Source organism: Calliopsis andreniformis, chromosome 4, assembly GCF_051401765.1.
Source record: "Calliopsis andreniformis isolate RMS-2024a chromosome 4, iyCalAndr_principal, whole genome shotgun sequence".
NCBI classification, from domain to species: domain Eukaryota; kingdom Metazoa; phylum Arthropoda; class Insecta; order Hymenoptera; family Andrenidae; genus Calliopsis; species Calliopsis andreniformis.
The window spans coordinates 12,810,399-12,836,075 of record NC_135065.1 but is presented as its reverse complement, the minus strand read 5'-3'; the positions used below and the strand labels follow the sequence as shown (position 1 = coordinate 12,836,075).

At 44.9% G+C, this 25,677-nt stretch overlaps 1 protein-coding gene and 2 non-coding genes across 8 annotated transcripts in view; 2 read left to right on the top strand and 1 right to left on the bottom strand.

Moving 5' to 3' along the window:
• LOC143177880 (uncharacterized) overlaps positions 1-25,677 on the bottom strand; it is a 71,026-nt gene that overhangs the window by 21,009 nt on the left and 24,340 nt on the right. The window lies entirely within an intron of this gene.
• On the top strand, positions 14,756-14,828 carry Trnav-aac (transfer RNA valine (anticodon AAC)). Its single transcript has one exon. It is a non-coding gene; the product is annotated as a tRNA-Val (tRNA).
• Positions 15,092-15,164, top strand: Trnav-aac (transfer RNA valine (anticodon AAC)). The gene has a single exon. It is a non-coding gene; the product is annotated as a tRNA-Val (tRNA).

Genomic DNA, 25,677 nt, shown 5'->3' with positions numbered 1-25,677 from the left:
TCACTATTTTCTTGAATATTTTCTTGAGAAACAAGGAGGATATAGATGCACCACTATTTCGGGGACCTTGCAACACCAAAAGGGAAGAAACCAAATTTCTACGACGTTAACCAGGCAACAGGCAGACGCCGACTGACTGGTGACCTCAGGGAATAATTATACCTGGGGAAATTAAAACACTTTTTTTGAGGTATCCCCACTAAAATCCCCACTCAGGTCTTAGGGTTGGGTCTCTGGGGTTTCTTAATGAGTCTTGTTTCAGTGAATAAACACAGATGGAGCACCACAGCAGAATCCTTACAACACTCGCGAAGGAAGCACTACGAAGTCAACAGGTCAAGGGGCAGGCACCGACTGACAAGGTGACAAGAGACTCCCAGGAATAATTTTGCCCCACCAAATGAAAACACTTTTTTCAGGTATCCCCACTGAACTCCCCACTCAAGTCTTAGGGTTGGGTCTCTGTGGTTTCTTAATGAGTCTTGTTTCGACAGAACACCAACTTTACAGTGTTCCTTCTTGTTGCACCACTTACGCGTGGCGAGCCTGTAAATTGGTCCTCCACGATCAGCGGACAGCAAGCTACAAAGGTTACCTACAAGTTTACAAAGGAGATATCGATAGCCTGACATAACCGTGACTCCGTTATCGAGTCCGCAATTAAACTTCGCTTTAATTGTTCCGATTCCTCGCTGCACTATCGACGAAATGGTATTCTCTCTCCGAAATTCGAACTTGCGATACAAAGGCGAGGCAAACTCGGGACAATTTCTCTGTGAACAAACTTTGGAGAATACCAGAGATGTGAATTTTCTTTTATGGCTGGGACGTGAAAAGGAGACAAAATTTCTCACATCTTGCGCCACGGTGCACTTCACGCATTTTTGTCAGGGGAATTCGAAAAGTTCAGAAAGTGGAGACGATTTTAGGGTGTTCTATCGCCGATTCCAGAGATAGCTAGCCTTTTTATTTTTCCCTGACTTTTGCTTTACTGACAAAGCTAAAGGCAAATCTAACTGTAGTGAATATGGAATGGGAAAATCGACAGACCATTGTTTCCCTTTGAAAATATCAACAATGAAGAATGAAGGAACAAAGGTCGTCTATGCAATCGCGCGATTTAAACTGCATAGGGAATCGCGCAGTCGTAAAGAAGCGAAGAGAGAGCGCGTCGTGTGCGTCGACCTCGTCTCTCACGTGTGACATATTGTTCTCGCGAACAAACAGTCTCCTTTTCACGATTTTACGCTCCTTTTTACGAGCAACAACAGTGCCAATGGCAACACTAGCTACGACAAGTGTCGCTTCCCCTCGCGTTCGATACATCTAGATGCACTCGATAACTTTTCTTTCTTGTAACTTTAAATTTCCCAGACTTAAGATTGCTCTTACCAAAACTACTAATAAGGGAATAGAAAGAAATGGAGCTGACCAGAGTTTTACCTAACAAAAAAAGACTGCATCAGTTAACCTAGACCTAGGTCTAAGATTTCCCTTACTGATAAAGAAATATGGAGCTGACCAGAGTTTTGTCTGACAAAAAAGAGACTGCTTCACTCGAGTCTTGTTCTTCCACTCGTCCCGAACAGGTCCTAATGGGAATACTAATAATCGAGGAAGGAGGAGGACCTATCTGGTAGTCTCCTTAAGGAGCAGGCGAAATTAGCGATAAGGGAGATAGAGTAGAGAGCGGTAAGCCGCGAGAACCTTGGAAAGGATCGAGAGGGTCGAAGGGCTGTAAGTGGTCTAAACTCCGAAACCGCCTCTATTAGCACTCAGGGCTACCGTTCCCATGGCGTTTCAGTGCCAAGTCCTACCGCGGATAAGTAGACTGACGCAAAGATACGTCAGAGGACCGCTCCTGTAATACTTCCATCGTCGCGGGATCTCCCCCTTCTACTTATCTGTATTATCATAATGTAAATTAACGCCACGGATATATTTTGCATGTAATTATGTATATCAGAGAAAGGAGACGTAGGAGAGGGGCAAGACGGCGTTGACACTCGTTATGACGCTTTGCCAACTCGTTGCCATGTTTCAAGCGTTAACTCGAACCTCCAAAAACAAGAAGACTCCACAACTTTGTGATCGTCTGCGTTCAAATCTGAAATTCAACGCTCCCTGTCTCTCCTTCCAATCTCCTTTCTCTTAAATATTCAGATAAATTCCGTTACAACCACTCGAGGGATCCGTACATAAGGGAAGGAGTACAGCTGCTCGTAAATATGTACCGACCCGCTTGGAGGAAGAATGCTGTCGAATAAACGCGTTGTTTGTTATTTCCAGGGAGCCAGCAACCGTAGAATCTCCAAGTTTAAGAAGAGATCTATAGTCAAATAGCGAAACCTGCTGCATCCCTTTTTTTAAAAAATCAATATATGTGGTTTTCCATATAGATCTCTAGATGAAATCTATCGAGCTTCAAAGATGATACTTATACATCCTTTAGTTTAAGAAATAAGCAAAGTGACAATTCATTAGATACAGGCTTACCAACTGTTACCAAAAATTAAAAAATCACGACACAATATATTTTCGTCATTTGACTATAGAAACTGATCTTCTCAATTTTTCTCGATTATATTATCTCCACTGTCGAAACGATTCTCAAGATAAGTTCATAGAACGAAGCTTGGATGCAGCTAAGATAGACACAGGGAAGTGGCTCTAATTGAGCAGTCGGAAAGGGAACTATTCGGCGAATAGGGAGATTTGATGGTGGAGGGAGGCATCGCGGTGGAAACTGGCCTTTCGAAGGAGAGGTTGAACCGTTACGGGACTTTCTCTCGAGGAAGTAACCAGCAGAAGCCATTAGAGTCGCCAGAGAACGCGGCGTTGCTAATGCGTCGTGAATTAGTGCATCGGCGATACCAGCAAGTCTCAACTCTCAGTGTCCGGTGATTCATTCTAATTAAAATCTAATTATGAATCACCGGTGCAGCCCATCGCTATTTATCAGTATATCGCGCGAGTTATTGTTTCCTCACGTGGCTAAGCTCCGGCGAACAAATCGCGTGGCGTGATTGAAACGAGGGGACAAAACTCTAGGGAACGTGGAAATTCAGACTCTTCGATTAAAAGGGTTGAACGAGATGCTCGATCTCACCTAAATCAGAAAGCACCTACTGCTGGCGAATCGACGCGAACTTCGGGATAGAAATGAACGCCAAACACATTCTCTTCCGTGTCGATTTACTTTGCTCCCTTTCAGGGAGGAAGAGGAAAAAGAGGGTGGGTCGCGACGGTGGATCGTAATTTTTTATCGGCGCAAATTATTCCGATGGCAGGGAGGTAGAGGCTGCAGGAACGTCAGTTAGCTGCTTATTGGTTTCATAAATTGGATGATACGCCTGTAGTCTGGCAGCGACAGCTCCTGTGTACGCGACTTAATGGTACCTTAAAGTTTAAGGGAATTTTCCGCCAGTCTTCGTGGCGTCAACCGTATCTGAGCCAGACAAGCGAATAGTCAACTGATATACGAGCACCGGTGTTCCCGCGGAGAAGGTGGCGAGAGGAGGGCACGGGGCGAGAGGGTGAATCACGCATTTATTTCCGCGGCGCGCCAGAGAAAGGGGAAATCTTTCCAGGCTTCTGAATGGAACTCCCACGAAAGAGAGAGGATTGGTAGCTTCCCGAGGAAATATATATCCAGCAGATATAGGCTGGATTCTGCTAAATCTACTGGAATTAAACGTTGAAGGGCACTTAAGGAGAGGGAAACACGACTGGCGTTTATGGCGAGGCTCGCCACGCCACGATTTATTCGACCCTCTCTCACCAAACTTCCCACCTCTCTCGACTCGCGCTTTAACGTCACAAGTCTATCAAGATGTTCCCCAAGTCGAAGGGATTTAAACGTCAGCCTTTAAACCACTGTTACGGGGCTACTTTCTGCGAATCGGGTGTTAGCGAGAGAAATAGCTGGAACACAGTAAGACGAGAACATACTAGGTGCACTACGGTTGAATTATTCGGTGATAAATGTGCTCAAGCTTCGAGCGCGTTTGCAGGTCGATGACGTGTGCAACTGACTTTAAATGACCCAACTGCGAAGCGTTCCCCTTCTTCCTGTAACCCTATACTTTAAACACCTTTAATCGAGGTTTCGAGTAGATTATTAATAAATGAAATTATCCTTGGTTCCTTAAAAATGCAATAAAGCAAGTTGCTCCGAGGTACCTTTTACATTCGTCACGCGGTACACATTTAATCACAAGAAGCTTCGACACAATGAGATTGATTAAGGTTCTGGTTCCGTGTGCCTCGCATTTTAGACGAATCGCCAACTAAATTTTGAAGTCGCACGTACATGCACCTACAACTCGAAGAAACCTCCGCAGGGGTAAACTCAATTTCCACGTTTATTCCAACTTCGCGGAATATGCTGTTTGCATGCAAGCAGAGAGCCGTGCGGAACTTGACGCTGCCTGGATCCGATGCATGACGAACTCCCACTCGCCTATCGAACACTGAATCGTCCTTCATATTCATATCTGAATCGTATATGGAATATTTCGTTCGCTTCGAACAACAGCTTGTAACGGGTCACGTAGGAAGAATAAAGCGACGTTTTCTCGAGGAAGTAGTAGCGGAGTAGCAGGTGTAAAAAATGATTTATCAAAAATCCAATTGAAGATCTCGAATTGAAATGTGAGGTCCCGAAGGAAATTCAGGTTTAGACCAGAATATAGAATGGAAATGAAATCTAAAATCTGAAAAATTCGAAAGTTTAAAAATTGGTTAGACACCTCTGCTTGAGAGTGGTTAAAATAATAGTTACAGACATCGAGTAGTTTGGTGTCGAGTCCATGCAGCGGAGACACCGAGACTGAAGCACAGTGAAAATCCTTTCGGCCACTTAATGCCATCTCTCTTTTGAGGATTTGTACCGCGAGAGTGCCATTCATCGGTCGGCGGTTCTTCCAAGTCCATTAAGAGTAACGGGTCCGGAAGAGGTCGTCTTTTCTCGTCGCTCGGCCAACTGCATCCTTCCCCCCGCGCAATCGAGACTTCCATCTCGATGCTCTTCCTCGCGATGGATCATTTCCAGCCCCGAGGTGGCGGTATCGGGCGTACCCCGTGTGTTTTTAAATTACGAACCGGTTCGCGTGGCTACTTTGTACCTCGACGCTTCTATCGGCCGAAATCCGTTCCAAACCGTGTTCTCGTGAATTTTAAAAGGTCTCCAGGAACATTCGATCCTCGACAACACCGAGCAATCTTAAGCTTCTTCTTCCCGCTCCTTCTCTATTCTCTTTTCCTTCCGTACCCTCTTCGACGCTGTCTTTTTTCTTCGAAGCTTTCTTCCTTGAGAAGCGGCTGTATCGAGAGGCTCGTTCGCGCGAAACCGTGTCATGCATAATTTACGAAGTTACCGAGAGCGCTGTCGAAGGAGCATCTTCGAACGCTCTCGTGGCCGAGTGCTGAGCCAAGTTTTCTGAGACGCCGAGGTTCGACGAGGTCACGTCAAACGGCCTTCGAGCTTTACCTTTCGATCCACGGTATAATGAATTGCAATAGATCGCTTCTTCTGTTCGTCTTACTCTGTGATAGAGCAATTGTACGTCTGATGAAAATCGTGAGACGAATGTAGAGAGAAGTAGAAGATTTATTGTCAAGGGAATTCATCGAGGATCCTTCAGACATGATACCAGCGTGTTTTTAATTACAAACGATCCTTGTCCGAGAACTTTCTCGGGTGAACTCGAGCAAGTAGAATCGCCCGTTTTTAATCAGACTCTTCTCCCAGTAGACGAAACTTTTCGCGTAAATGTTTCTTTGCAACAAGTAGCAGAGAATCCAGGAGTTTTCTGCCGCTGTGTGTAGACCACAGCGGTCTCGATAAAGTCGAGCTTTCCCACAAATAACATTTAGAATATACAGATAAATCTAAGCGACGATTAGAACCTTGATGGAAATTCTATACGCCGATCGTAAATTTTCTCCAATATTGTAGAACCCCCTTGCTCGTCCAGAGCAATAATTTCAATCCATCGCTAACGAACAATGCCCATTTTAAGGGGTTATCGGTAAATTTCCAGCCAGCCGCAGCGGAAATGATTGACGGAAGCGTGTTTCAAGGGAAAATGACGTCGGGCTTTCGCAAGTCCGTGTAGTCGTCGGTTTATGTTCCGGTCATAAATCTTCCACGACAAAGAGAAAGGAGAACGGAGTGCAACCCAGGCGATGAAAGGTCATCGCTTAAGATTATTGCGGTTTTAATAGCCAGCCATCAAACCGCAGACGAATCGGTGAAATACTTCGTGGAGAGCAATTCTCGTTGTTACATGCTGCAGAAATTGAATGTACTGTCCAATAGCGCGATTTGATCTTCAAGTGAGAGGAATTTCAACAGCTTTGATAGAGATTGTAGGATCTCTACTGAAGTCTCTACTGTAGTCTCTACTGAAAATAGTAAATTCAAGGGGAGCCCCAAAGGAAAGATCTTCAAACATATTTAGAGTTCAAGTACCGCGGCATTGGATCAGTCCCCAAGTTTTTAATAATTTTCGATCAAGTTTTATGCTGCTTCTCGACACAAAACTTTTGCAATTAGCCGTTGACACATTCACGAGCAAGGCGAGGTAAGAAACGAACATTAGAGGCGTTAAGTGCATCGTAACTGGATTAAAATACACGCTGCTTCTCTGGTCGGTGACCATGGTCCGATGGCAGAAAGCAGGAAATGGGCTGAGAACCGCTCTTCTCTTGCTGCAATGGGCTCGGATGAGCTCCAGAGATAGCCGTTAAGTGCTTTCTAACCAGATTAAAATTTGTGGTATTCCTGGCTACCACTGTGCATCTGTAGAATTTTTGAATGTGTTCGATTAAAGTTGAGACGAAATCGAGTAACCTTCAGAGCTTCTCTGTCCTCGACGGGTCGACTACAAGTAATAAAGGTGGAAATGTTGGAAACTTTATGGAGAAACGAGGTTTATTGTTAAAATATTCTGCTACGAAATGCCTAATTAACGTTCATCTCGCGATCATCCAAGCAGCAGTTTCCCAAAAACAAAGAGAAAGCTTCTGCCTCACAACAATTGTTCATCTCAAGTTCTGTCGATGTTTTTCATATAAAAGTTTCTCGAATTGCAGGTACGTTTCCTGCATTACTCGAAGAATAGAGCTTGCGAGGAAATCGGATAATAATTAGTTCTCGTCGGTCGACAGAGCCGTCGATTAAGGTCAAGAGGCGTCGGTTTCTTCTAATTAGAAAGGAGCGTTCAAAGTGCAGTTATATGTAATGCTTGATTTTCCTCGAGCCTCGAGAGGAAGCAGTTTCTTAATCGGCTGGAGCATTAGCGCTTAGATAAAAGGTAGTCGGCTCTTGATTGAGTCTAGAGAAAACTGAACGAGTATTCCAGGAGATTCTAAACGTAGATATAGAAGGAAAAGGGTTTGGTACGAAAACGAAAGACAATCTCTGCGAACTGACCGAAGAAGGAGCAACCCTTTCTTCATTCCTTCGACGAACGAGCGGAATACGAATTCCCTGATCTGCATAATGCTTCTCGCGGTGGTCTGGTTTCACCATGTCGCTAACAAACTTGCACTTCCCCAACCGTTGCCGAGCATCCTCGTATAATTCCGCAGCGATCCCCGTTTCCGCCGCGGCACGGAGCGAGCCCCTCTATCTACGTTTTAACAAGACGCTACCTGCTCGTCTAATCCTCGAATAATTACCAGTAAGCTTTCGACCGAGAGAAACGATGTTGGTTCATCGAACCAACCGACTCTTATTTAACTTTCTGCCACTTCGAGCAGCTCGACGTTGGCCAACTTCTAGGAAATATGCCACGTATTACGCGTGCGGTTCCCGTCGACTCAGATTTCACTTCGTCCTCCGATTTTAGACGCTCCCTGGCGTTCCCTGGCATCGCCATTATAATACGGAAGCCAAGATAAGCGATTCTCTTCTTCTCGACTGCTACTTGCAAGGAGTATATATCAACTTGTGTCAAATAGGGCGATATTAAGGGGAAGGGGGGGATGAAAGCGCAAAGAGGATTACGCGTATTGTGCATGGTGTCAGAGATAAATGACAACGAATGCTTGGCGCGTGTCGGGGATTATAATAGGTCTGCGTCTGGCGTCCATATAGACGAGTAGTTCCTCGTTCGCGGGGATATTTAGAAAAAATGATGCGTCCGCCATCGAGACTGTAAAACGATGGTCGTCGTAATAGTCTACGTGGACAATAGATCGAGGCTCGTTCGAGAACCGCGAGTGGACATTTATCAGGTGGGTGACAGAGCGACACAGGAAGTGTTTCATCATGGCAGAAGAGTAGAGAAGGGACCAAGAAAGGGAGAATGTGGGTAGAATTTTATTCACTCAGAATAATTGGAAGACAATCTCTGTAAGAACAGTGAATATATAGGGTAATAATGCAAAATAAAACAAAAAGGAAGAATAACAAAATTGTGTCTGAGGCTTCGTTCTCGAGTTACCGGAGTGTCTGATTTATTAGGGACTCGTTCTACTGCGGGAGCGCCAGCGAGGTCCAGCGGAGCGTTCCAGTAGTACAAGTCCGTACTGTGTCAGACACGCTCTTGAATCGCATTCTCGATTACATTTCAACAATGTATGACTCAGAAACATGGACTGAAATAGAATTCCGTCACTCTGAATTCTTGGCTCATGTCATTGAACATTTTGTATATCAAAAGCCATAGAAACTGAACCCTCTATCGTGTAATAACCCCTAGTACCATGTATCCCAGAAGGATCAAATATCCTAGCTCTCATCGAATCATAATTCGCCTGGCTTCGATGGATGGTCTCTGACACAGTCGCTCGTTAGTATCAAGATCCATCTGAATAATGGTTCAACAGTTCACTAAAGCCAGTTAATGTGAATTAAATACTGTGGTTTGCGCAACGACGACGGTCCTTTCGCCCGAAACGTTCGGGAAAATATTTGCTATGCCGAGATTTCCTACGTTTGTCAAACGTTTTAAACGTCGCTAAAGTACATCGACAAGTTAAACAAGCCCGGGAGCCTGTGTTTCGCGTGCCTCGAGGATCAGAAACTTAGCGACGGTGCAAGAAGAAGGTCGAGGAAAGGCGACGCGAGATGGGTTAATTAAAATCTGGCTGAAAATTCCGATGATAAATTCGTGCCTTCCGGAGCGCACAGTCGAAAGACGACTGGGATATAATTTTCGATTTAAGGGACGCTGCCTGGCCGTCTTTAATAACGCCCAAGTCGCGGCTGCAACTTTCGTAATTACTCGAACCGGACTGCCGTATCTTCGGCCTTCCTTTTTGCGAGGAACGGCTGACACAACGCTGCCTGTCTCTAATGGCGTTTCGGTCCAACTTCCAAATCATTTTTGCATAATTCTGCTCGCCCTGCACTCTCTCCTTCAGCCCTTCAACTCTATTAGTCCAATGCTCCAGTGCTGACAGGAATTCGAGTCAAACAGTCAATGCAGATCCTTAACGCGCAGTTCAAAAGCTTCCAGAGGGACGAATGAATTAAGCAGCTCTGATTTGTCCCTGTCGGAAGGGAAGCCAGCTGTCGGTAATGGGATACGCTGGTTCCAGAGAGAAAGAAAACCGCAAACGAGGCGATGCGTATTTGTTTTCCTGGATCGAGTCTCGCGAGAGAGGCTCCCGTGACGGATCGGTTGCTGCTTCTCGAAACTGCGATTCGTCTTTCTCTCCCTTCGTCGAAATCAATCCATTCAGATACAGGAGAGAAGGAAGGCGAAAAGAATTGGTTCATCGTCGGATCAAAGACAGACGTAATCATATATTTACCCGTAGTTTCGGGTCCGATGAGGCTGCAGCGAGCAAACGTGAGATCTCCAAAGGCTGTGATCCTGCACATGCGAGGGTGCATCGAGCGACAGAAGAAAACAGTTGTGCTGGGTCGCACGGGGACCAAGTGTACTCGCTGCGCGTTAACCTAGGACCCTTTTACTCTTATGACACGGATACATGCACAGGCGACTCTCTTCTCCCGAGCTAAGTCGGCCAGGGCAATTCGTCTGCGTACTTCACCTACAGTTCTACGACACTCGTTGAAACAAATGTGGTTTCTGGTTTAGAGAAGCTCGAAGTACGAGCGGCGCCTCGATGAAATTCGAATTAAGGGCGTGACACGCCTTTATCCTTATTTACGATACGTTTCAGAGCGGCAAAAACTAGGAGCCAACGTCCAGATTGCGCGTTTCACCTCTGACAAGTTCATCCGAAGAGCTCGCGTGACGGCTCTGCTCTCCTTTTAAACTCGCCCCAACGCTGTGCACGATATGAAAACGTGCTGGGAGATTTTTCGCTTGTCTTGGTCGTGCATGCACGGCCGGGAGCTGGCCGTGAAAGGTACGACGCGTACGATCGAACGCAAGACCGTATAAATGCAGATGCGTTCGTTCGAACTCGTAAAAGCTGCCGTAAACTGTTCGTTTTTACGAGCGCGCAGAGCAGCTCGCTGGTTCCTTCGTGAAATGTCATCAACGCGTGTGCTTTCCTTCGACCCCCTGGGAATAAACTGCGACGCAACAAGCGCTAGGAGTTAGTAAGCACTCGCGTTTACAGGATTTATGGACGAACCGAGTCAAATATGAATTGTACTTCCACGAAAGGCAAGCAATTCCAAAGGGAATCTCAATTTTAAGTTGTTCTACTTTTTCTTTGGTCGACGATTATTTAGACACGCGAACTAAATTCTATTTTTTTTTATTTTTCGATCTGCATTTATGAGAAATTTTATAGAATCCATATTCCAAGGATGACTATACTTCTAGATAACTATATCGTAAATATTAGGTTCTGGAAATCCTTTTAAGACACGTGTCTGACCAAAAACGTCCTCTTCTCCTATTCTAGTCTTTTTTCTTTTCTTTCCACCTTCGCCAGCTCCATCATCTCACTCTACCAACAACCGTCACACAAGTTTGGTCCGACAAAGCCGAACACAGGCATAATACGACCGCAGGCTGGTAGGCTCGAGAGTCATGGGAGATTGCAATGAACGGTGAACGCACGTCGCATTGCTGCACGAGATCGACGCGAAAACGGAAATGCCTTTATTGACGCGTTGGCAGGCGAGTGGGCGGCGGGCAGGCAGCCACTCGAGGAAAATGATTGTTCGACGGGAGGGACAATGATAATTCCGCTCGACCGCGATGACTGGCAGCGAATAAAACGAAAGCCTGACAGAATCGCTCTGGCCCGCAATTGTGCCCTCTTGCCGATTGACTGGAAATTAATGGCAAAGACGATAATTGCCTCGATAAATACGCTGAGACCGTGATCAAATTGTTGTTAACATTCAATACAACTATTTATTAGAAAGGGGCACTTCATTTGGGAGGCTGTCATGTTTTCCAAATGAATTTTGTATTTGGATATTATAAAATTGAGACAGAATAAAGACTCTAATGAACTTTTACAGAAATGTCTAGTCTCTGGAGAGAGGCGTTTTTTTTTTGGGCTGTAAATAAAACAAATTTCCTCGTTACACCGTGATAATTGCGAATGGTGGACATGGAGGGCGATAGCAACAACTCGACAAAGAGAACGCAGTGCTCCTTTCGTTATATTCCATGGTTATTCACTGTTCGCTGCCCGTTGGTTCGCGACAAATTTTTCTATTTTAGTCACGTAACCAACCTCCATTATTAACGAGAGGTGTCATTTCGAATTCAGATAATAACGCCAGGATCGATCGATCGACACCGCCAATTTGTTATTTATTAATGCGCATTTATTCCGACCCAGCGAGACTATTAATTATCTTCCTGAATATCTGTCCTGTTTCGCGTTCCTATTGAAATGTAACTTTTACAAGTGTGCTAACCAATCGCTGTCGTCGTTACATCGAGCCAAGGGAAGCTGTTTGCCTCTGAGGAACAGAATTTATGAAAATAGTTGCCGAAAAATGGGCAATAGCACTAGCGAACACATGATCTCCAATTGAAAGTAGATTCTCAACCCTGCTCGACATTGTACATACATGATAAGCACAGTGGATCGAAACGATGCATCCTTGTAAATGACGCACTCCAGGTTCGAGCTAGATGTTCTCCTCTCGAGCACCTGTTCAACGTTAACACAAGGATGGAAACGTTTGTAATACCGAAAACTCGATTGAGCTGCAGCTCTCCTATGGTTCAGTCGAGGATGCTCGAAACTATCTCTTCGGAGAAAGGAAATTCGTAAGATCAATCGCGTGAACTTTTCTGTCTTTCGTTACTCCTCGTTACGATAATAGCTTTATATCCTTCTGAACACGGTCTAAGATTAGAGAATAAATACGATAAAAATGAAGAATGAAGGAACTGAGGTAAGGAAATCGTCGCCGATCGATTCCTTCTTCCATCCAATCGTTCCTCGCGCGAATTTTTCCAAACGGAGTTGCAACCAACCATCGGAGAAGTTTTCCCACGAGCTTTTAGAGCACGCGTCAAGATCGATAAGTGGCAACCGATGTAGATGCATCTGACGTATGCAGCCGAGTGCAGAACGGAACGGTTCTCGCCCCATCCCTCCTCCTCCCAGCTTCCCCTTTTTCACCAAACGCCTCGTGTCTCAATGAACAAACGCTTTTCTTTGTCTCCTCAACGCTGGTAAACTTCCAAGTAGATTACTTTCAGTCGTCGTTTATTGATCGACTGAAAAAGTGCATCTCGCCCTATCAATAATCCCACGGAATTATCCCCGATGCATCTTGGGCGGTCATAAATTCAAAAGGGTGGAGAAATACGGATGCTGTGGTCGTGCACGGTCCGATGGATTTTCTTATTTAGAGAAGATTCGCGGGACGTGAGCATTGTAGCTGTACGTGCATCTATTTCCGTCCGCGTGTGACCTGATTCTTTTCTGGCTGCTTTTTTCCCCTGTTCCACGTCAGAATATCAAATAACCCTATGAAATGCGGCGTTGTTTCTACTATGTCGACCGAAATATCTTCTTGACGTTTCACTTGTATGGAGAATTCTACCTTTTACTTTATTTTTCTCCCTTGATACATAGTTCCTGTCGGCTGTGGCGATAATTGAATTAGAAATTTTCATCTGATTCTGGAATAATTAATGTAGCATTTGAGAGAACGAGCATTTCGATGGTGAATTATCTAGCGCGGAAACGCAGCGATCAACGCAAGCTTCTTGCAGTAGCCAACAAATTCATTAGCGAAAGTGGCGCCTACCGATTAATTAATTAAGCAAAACCGTTTGCGTTGACCCGTGTGTACGCCAGTCGCCACAACCATTGCGTTAATCAATATTTTCATGTAGCTACGAGGAAACGTCACAAATATGCCATTTCAATACATTGTAAGATCACTTCTACCGACACTTTATTTCCTCTTTGAACGACTAGCAAGAGACATAATTCCTTGTTAAGCCGATCCTTTTCTTAGTAGCCTTGATCTCGATGCTTTCAATGGCTCATCTTCTACAGAATAACTTCTCAGAAGAAAGCTAGGAGTTCTCACCTTGTTGACGAGACGCAAGGGAAAACTAACAACAGCCTCTGCAAGAACTCGATAAATTAACTGAGACTCTATCGTTCCACAAAAAGTGTAATCATTGGTATAATTCGAGCAATTTCTGAACAGATGATAGAGGGATGTTCAAAAATGAAAGATCGAATTTAACTTCATAATTATCTTTCAATTCTAATTTATCTTCTAGGCGATGAAAATACTTGTTATATGGTTCAGAGATTTCGTCTACGAAGACTTTCTCTGCAGGTGTCCGTAAAATCTTGAAACGACGCCGAAGTTCTCCGAATGCTTTACAGCGGGTCATTAGAACCGCTCAAATACGATTTGGCGGTCAGAGCCAACCCTGAAACAGCTCTAACTTCGATCGAATCAGGCAACAGCCAATTCCCGAGCTCGAATGGGCAAGATAAGATGAAAGTTTAGATTAAACAGTGAATATTTAAAGCGAAATAGGAGGACTGGTGGGTTGAGCATATAGGAACGTATTCAAGCGCCTAGCGTTGACTAGAGGGTCGAACAGGGCAGCCAGTCGGTCCTTCTTGACACAACTACGGATTATGCAGGTTTGTTTAATGGATTAACGGAGCTACGCTTCCGCCAACCCTACGCAGGAAACTTCGCTCCACCAAAGGGAATTACTTTCGAGGAACCGTGGCTTATGTAGCTCTGACGAGATTCACAAGCTGAATGATCAATTATTTGGTTGAAATTAAGGTAGAGGCAGGTGTTACCGAGAAGCGATCCCACTTTTTTTTTAACTGACACTTTTGGATGAATACAAGGAGCTATTTAAGCGACCCCATTTCCTTCGTTTTATGTCCCAAGCCAAAATTAGATAGCCGACAGGTGCGTGTCTCTCGTGGCATGTCCGTGACTGTACAATCGCGCGCACTATTGCGCAGTCGTCTGTGTTATTGCGCTCTGTTATCAAATACAGAAACATCGTCTGTGACATTTCAATTTCATGCGACATAAAATACCCTCGCGACCGTATTTACTGCTTATGCTCTCAATAGGTCGACCCTCCTCCACTCTTGTCATTTCTCACAGCAGAAGAATGTCGAGTGCCTGTTAGAAGAGGTCGTCTTATTCCCAGAGTTTGACTGCGATTTTTATTTCCGTTTTCGCTGCAAATAGAGAACGAAATAAGAGAAGATTTGCTGGATACTTGTTTCTGTTTATTGTCTAGCGATGTGTTGCCAATAAAAATATGTAAAATAGAGGAAAAGTCCTAGCAGTTCAGAAGTAACCATATCTCGAGATTTGAGATAAATGGTGAAAGCTTCGTCAGATGTTTCCGTGGTGTAGTGGTTATCACATCCGCCTAACACGCGGAAGGTCCCCGGTTCGATCCCGGGCGGAAACATTTTTTTTCTCTTCACTAAATTTCACTGTTATCAACAATATTTTTATTCTCGTTATTCCACGCACAACGATTACCTCTATAGAGCCGTCATCGATAACATTTGCTCGTAATTCAGAAATAAATCTTAACTGTTGAGAATGGTGTGAAAATGTGCGTGCTAATGACATCGATATGCTAATCACTGACCTCAATCTATGTAACGCAACCAACTGATAAGCTCCCACGCGTTTCAGGCTCGCTCAGAGTCACGTAAGAAACAAAATGTTTCCGTGGTGTAGTGGTTATCACATCCGCCTAACACGCGGAAGGTCCCCGGTTCGATCCCGGGCGGAAACATTTATTTTTTCTACTCCTAAATTATTTTCTCTATAAAAGAGAGCGTTTCATGGATGTATCTAGTTTAGTGTGTACAATGTAACTTCAATTTTATTCGATAATCATTTTTTTTTCTTTGCTTCACTACATCAGAATGTGTTGGCACTGAAGAAAAACACGCGATGCAACGAGCAACTGGGAAAATCGTATAAACGAGATGGTACTAGTCGATTAATCGTAAACTAGCGATTGCGGTATGTGAAAGTGCATGCATTATGCAGCAGCAGCCTCGTGTAACGATCGTGTAAACTGGACCGAGAGTATGCGGCGGAGAGAGTTATCGAACCTGCTGTGAAACTTTGATCCAGCTCTCGAGAGGCATCGGATCGAGGGGCATAATCGGTTGCGACCAGAGAACAGCTAGATCGGTTGGATTTAGGGACACACCTTGTACGGCGCAACCAGCCATTCATCGATCATTCTGCTGGCTGTCTCAGAGAGATAGGGTACTTTGGAAACTGTGAAATTAGTAGCCCTAGGCGATTGGTAGCATTTTTTTTTAAATTGAAGAAAGAATAAAAAAAGAAAAATACGGTAAAAAAATATAAGTTATACTTAAAGTATCAAATATTATTTTTAGTAGTTTCCAGCATCCCTCTTTTATCTGAAACACCCTGTATAAACGACCTAAGGAGAAGGAAAAAGACCTCGTGTCCTGAGCAAGTCAGAAAAATGTGAAAAGTGGAAAACTTGGAAATCCCTAGCAAGAAGAATTGACGGAGATGCGACGAGAGACGCGACGAGGACCACTATCGAATAGCAGGGAGCTTTCGAGCTTGCAACTTCTAATACCTACCCCTTTGAGATAGGAAAATGCAAGTCACTCGCGACGAGTCTTCTTTCTCTCGTCTTCTCCCCTTTTATTTCTCAGCAACGTACGAATTTTCTGCCTGTCCCGCCACCCCTTTCCGCGGCTCACGTCTTCCCTTTTTCCTGTACGCTGGCAATGCGGTTACCCTCGACGCTTTTGTTGCGCCAGTGGAGGCGCGTTGACAATACATCGCAGCGGCATAAGAGACGCTGCACGCGACGCTCGTTCCTGCTATCGTGGATAGCCTCATTCGAGCATTCGGGCCAACAAATTAATGCAATCGTTATGGCGGAAAAGGCTGGCCATTGTTCCCCCTCTGTCCTGGTTTTTATGGAACCCTGCTGTGCTCTGTCGCCTCTCATCCTCTTCTTCTTCCTGCACGAGGAAGCTCTTTCACTGTTCGTCGATATATTTTCGCAGGTGAAATTACAACGCCGAGAGATTCGGTATTAACCCTTCCTCGATTAAGTCTTTTGCGTTTTGCATTGTTTCTTATTTTCAGTAGACGTGTAGGAACGTTTTTCTTCTGTAGAGAGCTAAAGAGTTAAAGTTGAAGAATATAATTTATTAACAGATACGAGTTCGATGACGTTGATTGTTCATCTTGGTACAGAAATGGTATACATTCCGCGAGGAAGGAGATCGAATGGAGAGCGTCTGTCGTTGGTATTCCCTGTCTAACAAGCTGTTCCTTGCGAGCACTTTTAGCAAGTGGAGTCGCTTTTTGATCGAATCATATTAATTCAAGATAGAAAGCGAACAATAAGTGCGCAATCTATGTAAAGGATACACTGGGAAATAGTTGTTATTTAAAAGAGATCGAGAGCAGTCGGGAAGCAGACTGTCTGATCACGAATGGAGCAATCTACTTTGACGTTAAGAACCACGTCTGTCTGCCTGAGTCCTCACAATTAATGTTAATTTATATGCAGACTTAGATATCGATCAATTTATCCTGTTACCATTTTACGATTGGAGTATCTCGCTCATCTCATGTCTGGAATATCGCCGTGGCGAATGTCAGAAATATTGCCGAATGAATAAGTTATTCGATCGATCCGTACACTGACATTTCCCTTGACCAAGTCGAACTCTTGACTTTTTCAAACCCACAATCGATATGCATTTGCTATTCCTGGAAAGAGCGACATTTATCTGACTTGTCGATACCTCCTTCGTCAAAACTATTGATAGTCGTTCCTGAGACTTTCAATGAAAGAGTTTCTTTAGTGCTAGCAGATCATTTTTAGTCAGACCAGAAGCGGTAAATATTCACAATCTCCAACTCAACCTCCAGTCATATTTCTATTCAAAAATCTGTTTCCAAGTTTTTCACGTTGATCAGTTTAATGTTTCACTAGGAATATTTGTGTGTTCCAGAGAGGAGGTGGATCGAGATGCTGGAGGAAGCCGAGAGAGGAGAATCTTTTTATCGATCGATTACCTCTCCTTGCTCCAACGTTATTCAGGGTGTAAAGGTATCTCACCCTCTAACCTTTCACGGCCGCATCCGCGTGTTTCTAGCCACCTTTAGCGCTCGCGGTACCACTTTCGAAACATAATACGATAACGGCGTGTTAAGTACGCTTTACGCTACCTTTTCTCTCGCGGTTTGCTATTCCCAGTCTCGCCTTTTTCTCTTTTTCCTCCGCCTCTCCCTGCTTCGTCCCTACCTATCTCGTATTCAGAAATATTCTCGGTATAATGCGGGGAATCTGCCTTTACAATTCCAAGCTATGAGTGCTATAAAAGAGACGGTACGAAAAATCATGATTAAACTACTGCAAATTACCGACTTTCCTAAGGGGCTGCGTTTTCCACAGAGATACTGTACGTTTTTCTGTTAAAAATATCACGAGATAAAGTATTTTGGAATTAGAATAATTTGGGTAATTTTGATTGCTTGTAAGGATTCTTGGTTCTGTGAGGTAAGCATGTCTAGGAAGGCATAACTACCTCGAAAAATAACTACACAAGACAAGAGGCTTGCCAACATGATCTTCTTTTAACGAGAACGTCGTAAAATGACATTACATCATTGTCTCATCTACAGTGCTGCACCAATGAGAGTTTCCAACGGAGTGGAAGTAGCGATAGCAAGGATTTCCTTTCTCTTCCATCATACCCTTTCTGGTGGACCCAAAAAATCACACAAAAGTCGATGATAAATATCTGAAACCGTAGCAGAAAATTATCTTGGTTCGTAAGGCTTCTGTTCTTGGAGATCACAGCTGTCTTAAAATACGATAAATAACCCTTATTAACGTAAGAATACTATTTGTGACTGCCATTAATCAGGTTTAGTACCCGTGGATAGATAAAGCTCCGTTTTTTGTCATCTTTACACCAGAGGATTTCCAGTATAAAATATATGTCCATGTAACACAATATGTCCATTTCCCAAGCACAAGAAAAAGAAGTATAGAAGAAGCTTTCCAACCAGAAACTCTGTCTCCTCGGTAAAAACACCTTGGAAATTTTTCCCATCGTTTTCCACGACCCCAAAGAACGGTAAAAGCGTCCCATATCGAACGACGTTGGGTTTCGCGCGTCTCGATCCAGCCTCAACAGAATTCTTCGCGCTAGGAGTACAGCGGAAACAAGTTAATGAGAGAGTCGAGAGGAGAGGAAACAAGGTAGATAATTAAAAAAGACCCGTAGAATTCTGAGCCGCTGCGTTTCCCCATGACATTTGCATTTCATTCATGAACGAGGTGCGCGGCCAGGCGCGCGCGAACTCCTCGAGTCCGATGACGAGCCGAGATGGGAAGTAACGTGCTCGAGAAAACAGAAAAAAAGAGGAGGATCCCCGTCGTGTCCTCGACGCTTTGACTGGCTCCCCTTGACGAGCCTGAAGACAAATATGCTCGAGAACGACCTCGACAAACTGTCTCTCTCCCACTGCCCCTCTACCTCAAGAAAGAAGACGAGTTACTTTAAATTCAAAAGTAACTATTTGCGTCCTCGGTTATTCGCGCTTAATTTCATTGATGCTGGTTCGCGTCGCCTTTTCGTCGTTCCTTCACACTTCTCGCGAGTCTTCGATGAGGTAAGCTTCTGTAAGTTTCAAATTCGCGCCCACTAGCATGAAGCAGCAATTAAAAAGCGTGTCGAATTTTTTGTTGGTTTAAGGTATCCTCTTTTGCTGAGGCCACGACCCTTGGCCCTTGAGGAGCGAAAGAGGTGAGCTGAAGCTTGGTTTATATATCAATTTCTTGTCTGTTCTCGGGGGAGCACTTTGCGTGGTTTTTCAATCTTTTTCCATATCGGGTAACTTCTCAGCGTTATCGAGGCAGGAAAATTACCTGGGTGTCTCTTTAAGCAATCCAGGAAAGTCTGGACAAGGGACGTTAATACGGAATTCAGAACGTGGCGCGAGGTTATCCTAATTAAAATCTTCAGGCAGTCGTTTCCCCTTAATCAGTTGTATTTTCTCTGGTTCGTCCTATCTCCAGCTCTCCTTTAACCTGCTTAAGTCGCGGAAGCGATTCCGCTCTGTTTGTCGCTCGAGACTCCCGCTAATTTATTGCGCTATCGCGTTCGTTATCTCCTGAAAACTGTATCGAACTTTTTTCATTTTCCGCCTGTCACGTTCACCTCGCGAACGAAACTGCAAGTGCGCCGAGTGACCGTGAAACGAGTAACTGCTCGAATGGGTCACGCGTGTTCCAGTACCTTTTTAACGTTTTCCAAAGCATTGTCGACGCATCAGTTCGCTCTCTCGCCTACGCGTCGCGAACTCTCTCTCCATTCCTTCCTGCCTCTTACTTTTATTTAGTAGACTTCAAAGTTCAGGGATTCGCCCTCGCATGTTTTATCGACGGGACAAGAAAGAGAGGCTAGGGTCAAAGGGGTTCGGAGCGTCAAACGTTTAATAACGTCGAATAGGTTCAGAGAGGCGATATAATAAAGGTTTTGTAAAGGGTCGCGTGGGTTTTTCCAGCCGGTTAACCCTCGCCCCCTCGTATCTCTGCTTTTTCAGCCACGGAAATTTCGAGCCATCCCCGTCTCCGTCCCCTTTTCCTTGCCATTTTTCGAACCGCTTGGCTCACCGTAAAATCCCTCGTGCGAAATCCGCTCTGGTCGTAGAATACCTCGAAAAGTCTGTCTCTCCCCCTGTATTGTTCGAACGGTCTCGTAACGACGCGTCTCGCGCTGGCTCACACCGGTGCAGCTGACGTAGACTACTGGCACACCGGTGAAGTTAACTGCCATTAATTACCGAGAGATTCTGCGTTGGACTCGCCTCCTCTTCTGTGTCTACTCTCCAACCCCCGCTTATACAATATACGCGACCACCCTTATCAATTATTTCATCGCGCAGCGTTTCCCGATGAGGTATCCTTCATGATATGCGGTTTAGGGGCTCTACAATTTTCACGGTTCTTGCTTTTTTACGCCGCCATACAAGCGCACATTTGCTGCTCGAAATTGCGACAACGAGCCACTTACTTTCTTTAGGCAATTAATTTAGAACGTCGGAAATTTCTCTATTGTAGAGAACCTCGTAAAGTGTCATTAATTACCGAGCGTTCAAATTGCCTGGAATAGGTACGCATGAGTGCGTGCGATATGCACGCGACATTATCTGTAACGACGTTGCATTATAGCAACGTTAATCCTTTAGTCTTTAGCCTTTTCGTGTGCAGAGGAGCTTTTGGAGGTCTTTGAAACTACTGAAACCTTGTCGTTTCAGAAGCTATATCTTCTACTAAAATAATATTTTATACATATGAGGATTAAATAATATATATTTCGGAAAATTGAAGGATCACCCTCGTTGATCTTTGAGCTACTGTAACTTTGTGAAAAAAAATCGTAAGGAGGCGAGCCTGGTCTCATTCTAAAGGGCAAAGCCTCTACTTTGAAGTCCCTGAGTTGAACTTGATCGAAAAAACTTCTCCTCTCCATGACACGCCGAGAAAGAGAGTGCTGTTTGTCTCAGAATCTTTTCCAACTTCAGAAGACTCTCAGGAACTGCACAAAATTTTTCTACGACATTTTCTGGAGGGGTACTGTAGTCTGAACCCTCCCCTATCGAACGAGACCTTGGCGAGCACTCTGCGATTTTTTTTCGCCAAGATATGCCGCTCAGAATGACAAATCTTTCCAGCCTCGGAATCGCACAGGGTTCCAGGGCCCGAAAAAGTAGTCAATCTTTGAGCTTCTGTAACTCCGTGAAAAAAAATCGTAGAGAGGTGAGCTTGGTCTTATTCTAATGGGCAAGGCTTCTATTTTGATGTCTCTGAGTTGAATTTGACTGAAAAAATTTTTCTACTCTACTTCATGGCCAGAAACGGAGGGTAGTTTTTCTCCAAATGTCTTCCAACTTAAAACGCCTACAGTAGATTTCAAGGTAGAAAGCGCCTCTTCAATTACTCAGAAATCACCCATATATCCAAACCCACACATCAATGTACAAAACTTTGCGAAGCTATAATCACTAGCCTCGCTCCTCAACTTCACTGGGATTATCTTCTTTGTGTCATCCCTGCTTTCGCAACGATGTGCTCTTCGATTCCGAAAAGACTGTCGAGACTACCCAAGAGCTCAGCTCGTTTCGCCTCCACCGCTAACGAAGAACAAGTTGAACTTGGCAGCGAGACGAGATAATTGGGCGATATACAATGCGCCGGCGGGCTGCAAACCAGAGGCGGCAGCTCGTACATACTCGGCCGTTATTTCAAATACTAATTAGTAGGGTGAGCGCGAGGGAATCGTGGCGCGATCAACAGGCTAGGCGGTGGGTAGGTTCGTAACGAAGCTGCCTGCCTCAATTATGCATGTAAATTCCACACACGAACCTGTCGGTTTCGACCACCTCGTTTCTAATCCGAGTCCATGCCTTTTGTCCGACTCTTTCGTCTCTGCACATCTCCCCCAGGAAGAATGACTTTCCACCTATACGCCTTCGGCTCAAAGACACCGCGAAACCGCACGATTTAGTGCATTATTCCAAGCCTGGAGGCAAAGAGACTTCATTCCATCCCTTGCGCGTGGCAAAGTGCAGGGGAGTCTACGACCCACGCCTTTGTGAAGCTTGAGAATCGAGTATCGGATCTGGGACTTAATCTACATTGAAATTGAATGGTCCGACTCCAGCTTTGAAAGGGTCGACGACGTATGCCTGAAGCTAATTGCAGAGGAAAAATTGGTATGGAAGGTAGAAAAATAGGCGGTAGCCATTGTAGAATAGAAGCGTAGACGACTGTGGGTGGTTCTCTAATTCAGTGGCGCGAGGACGTTCTCCCGTCCATTTGCGCTGCACGGCGCTGCACGGCGCGGCGCGGCGCGGCTCCCAGGAGACAACGGAGAGCATGAAAAATGAAGTGGATGGCATTTACGGGTGTTCCGCGATTTATGGTCGCGTCGTACGCTCGCATATATCGCGTCTCCGAAAGGACGCTTCTGACGCGCTGCCTTTCTCCTTTTTTATCGCGAGCCTCTCTTCTCTTAAATAATCGAGTTTGCTTGGCAACTCACTCGCGATATTACTCTTTTTCGCGAGCTCGTGACAAGCCCCCTCTTAAGGCTTGTTTCTGTTCTACTTCTCGCGTCTGGCAGTTTTTTGTTCGCGTGGCCGCGGGTACAAATTACGCTGGCACGATAAAGAATGCGCACGATAAAGAGAAAGAATTTACAGGCGCGATAGGACGAAACGTACCAGCTGCTTGTTACGTAATTAGTCAGCTGGCCGAGCCCGGAACCGACCCCTGCAACCAGCTCTATTAATTTGTGAAAAGACACGAAATAGATGGACCGTGGCTCGGAAACGTCGCGCACTTCCGGACAGCAGCGTTCGTTTGATATTCCTCTCGAGGCGTGGCGAGAATTGCTGGACAGAAAGCGCATGATAAATGACGAGTAAGTTCTTTATGGCGCACGCGGGGATTTATGGCAATGCCTGAGATGGATATATACCCGCCTACCGTGACGTTCTTCCCTGACGCTTTATTTTCCAGGGCAGACGTTGAACTCGCGTGTCGCTGGATTCATTGATACCATCGCTGCATTTGTGCTCGCGTTAGAAAGAAGGGAAATCGCGTGGAACGTTTCAAAGGCTGAGAATGGCAAATTGCAAACAGAATTAACAGCTTCCGTCGCGAATCTGTGCCTCAACATTGCAATTTTAATGAAATTTTTTAGACATGTACAGGGCGATCCTAATCAATGGAACAGTTCAAGAGTTAGGTGCAACAACTGATCCGCTCCAGTTTTGAAAATCTTGCAATATTAGAAAAATAAGTCACGATTAAACTACATCTCTAAAGTACACCATAATCCACCCAAGTGATTATTTTTGCTAAGAACTGAGGCTGACTAATTTTTGCACCGAGTCCTTCGATAATTGGAAGCTTCATTTTCTCTACCTGCAGTCCAGTCAAATGATCTTCGATCAGATAATGATATTATCCAGCACGAGGGATAATTTCATTGGCAAGTGAGCATCGCGACAAATTTCCTTCTTCGCAAAGGGGTGTCCTATCCGGTTGCGTATCGACAGAAGTCGAAGAAAGGGGCGCGAGTCCTGAATGGGCCACGAGAACGAATTGGTCGAGGGAGGATGCACGATGAATTCACCGTCAGAAGCAAATAATCCGCAACGGTAGCTTTGGTCGTCGGTAATGGTAACCAGCGAACACAGATAGCCGATAAGGCCCTGTGCATCGGTTGCTGAATGCGCTCCCTGCAATGCAGGACGTTGCAATACGTCGCCTGACATAGATATTCATCGTTCTCCGCTGCGTCCTGATTTTAGTTCTGATGCACCATTTAGCGAGCTATTATATCGTGTCTCTTGCTCGATATAGCAACTTGCTGCGGGGGAGCCCTGGATCACGATTGAATCAGCGATTCGTTTCCTCTGCGACAAATAGATTTTCCGCACGCGAATGTCCTCGCGTGCATCGAATTGCTTTTAAAACAGTCGCCTTTTCTTCTACGCATTCCAGGGGAGAAATTCCAGTTTTCAGAAATATTTTCACTCTCGAGAGTGTCGATTGTCGATGGTGGACAATTTAATATAACCGATTGTCTCTAAAGAAGAGAATGAAGATCAAAGCAAAGTCTTGTCTGATCGGTGACAAAAAAGATGAAAAATATAACAGAAGCAGTTCTCAAGGGGCTTGAGTCTTGCTACAAATTTACACTAATTTAAAAAGGGAAACATCCTTCTTTGTATGCTTATCGTGCTTCTGGGTATCCCTTCTCAGAACTACTAGTTCAATATTCAATAAATAGTAAACTACTAAACTCCTCCTCTGCTTTGATAAAATATGCAGGCTGTATCTGCGGGCGCACATTGTATTCGAGAAGCCAACGCAGTCGGTGCACCTGTATATACCGCGTATATGATAAACAATTGGAACGCGTGACGCACGCGAAATCCAAAATTCATTTAGCCCGTGAAACGCGTCAGTGTGTCGATACGTGCGAAGCGTGGAGTTTCTCTCGCGTGCATCGATGCACATTTATGCAGGGCATGCAGCGAGACAAACTGAGCTCTCCCTCGACTGCCTGGCTGCCTGGAAGCTTGCATGCCGTCACGATATATGGCCGCGCACTGATGTTGATTCGATTTTACTGCGCTAAACGAGGAAATCGTTTTCATACCGTGTTTCGCTGTCCCAACATTTATGGAAGATAACAAGATTGGGCAAGCTTGGGAATCCTGCTGTATCCTCTTCGAGCCTAGAATTTCCCTCGAAAAATGTCGATGACGCTGCGCGGAGCCACCGTTTGAAAAATAACACTCGATGAATTTTTCATTCGCTCAAAGGAGGGGACGTTCAACTGTTCCCTTTTCCTCCCGAGCGAAAATGGCGAAGCGTTTTGTCGCAATTATGTTGGAAACAGACGCAGAGTAGGAGGACGATTATATAAATGGTGGCACATTAAAGGGGCGGAGGATGAGAAGTGGCTGCGATCACGCAATGGTCAAAGTAGATCCGTATGCCAGTTTCACGATCGCACCTGTTCGCGCGCCGCCGAGTCATTTTCATTGAACTAACGACCACCCTGCCTCGGATATGATTGATCGTCGGGCGGAAATAATTTTTTCCATCCCGACAGGCGGCCTTTATCGCGAATTTAACACGATATTCCTGGCTCTCGACGACCACCGATGACTTCCACGCGAAGTCGCGACAAAATCGCGCAGTTTCACGATGACCAGCTGCTTTCGCGAGTAATTTCCTTGATGGCATCGTTCAACCCTTTCCAATGATCTCGGTGCTCGAGTCGTTGACCAGCCGATAATTTAGAGACTGTTTTCCCCTGGAGTTTTAAAATAACAGGGACGGCCAGTGAATTCATCCTGCGAGACAAGAAAGCTTGATTGTTTCTGACGCAAGCGGTAATTGCAGAGCGCTGTCGTGGTCGATGAACTCGCGATTATCAGACATAGATTAGATATTCGAGGCTTATGATGGCCACGTCTGTGTACGCGCACGTATTACAGGACTTTGTGCAAGTTGTGCTATTCGTAGTCGACTTCACTGACACAGTATGTCATGAACATTCGTGTTAACTTTGATATTTACGAAATAAATTCACGAAGTATCACAGATAGACTCGACTCAACTTCTGCAATATTGCTGGTCACTGCTGGACTTTATTTTTAATTGGTTCTGATAATAGAGAGAAGAAGGACAGGACAGAATT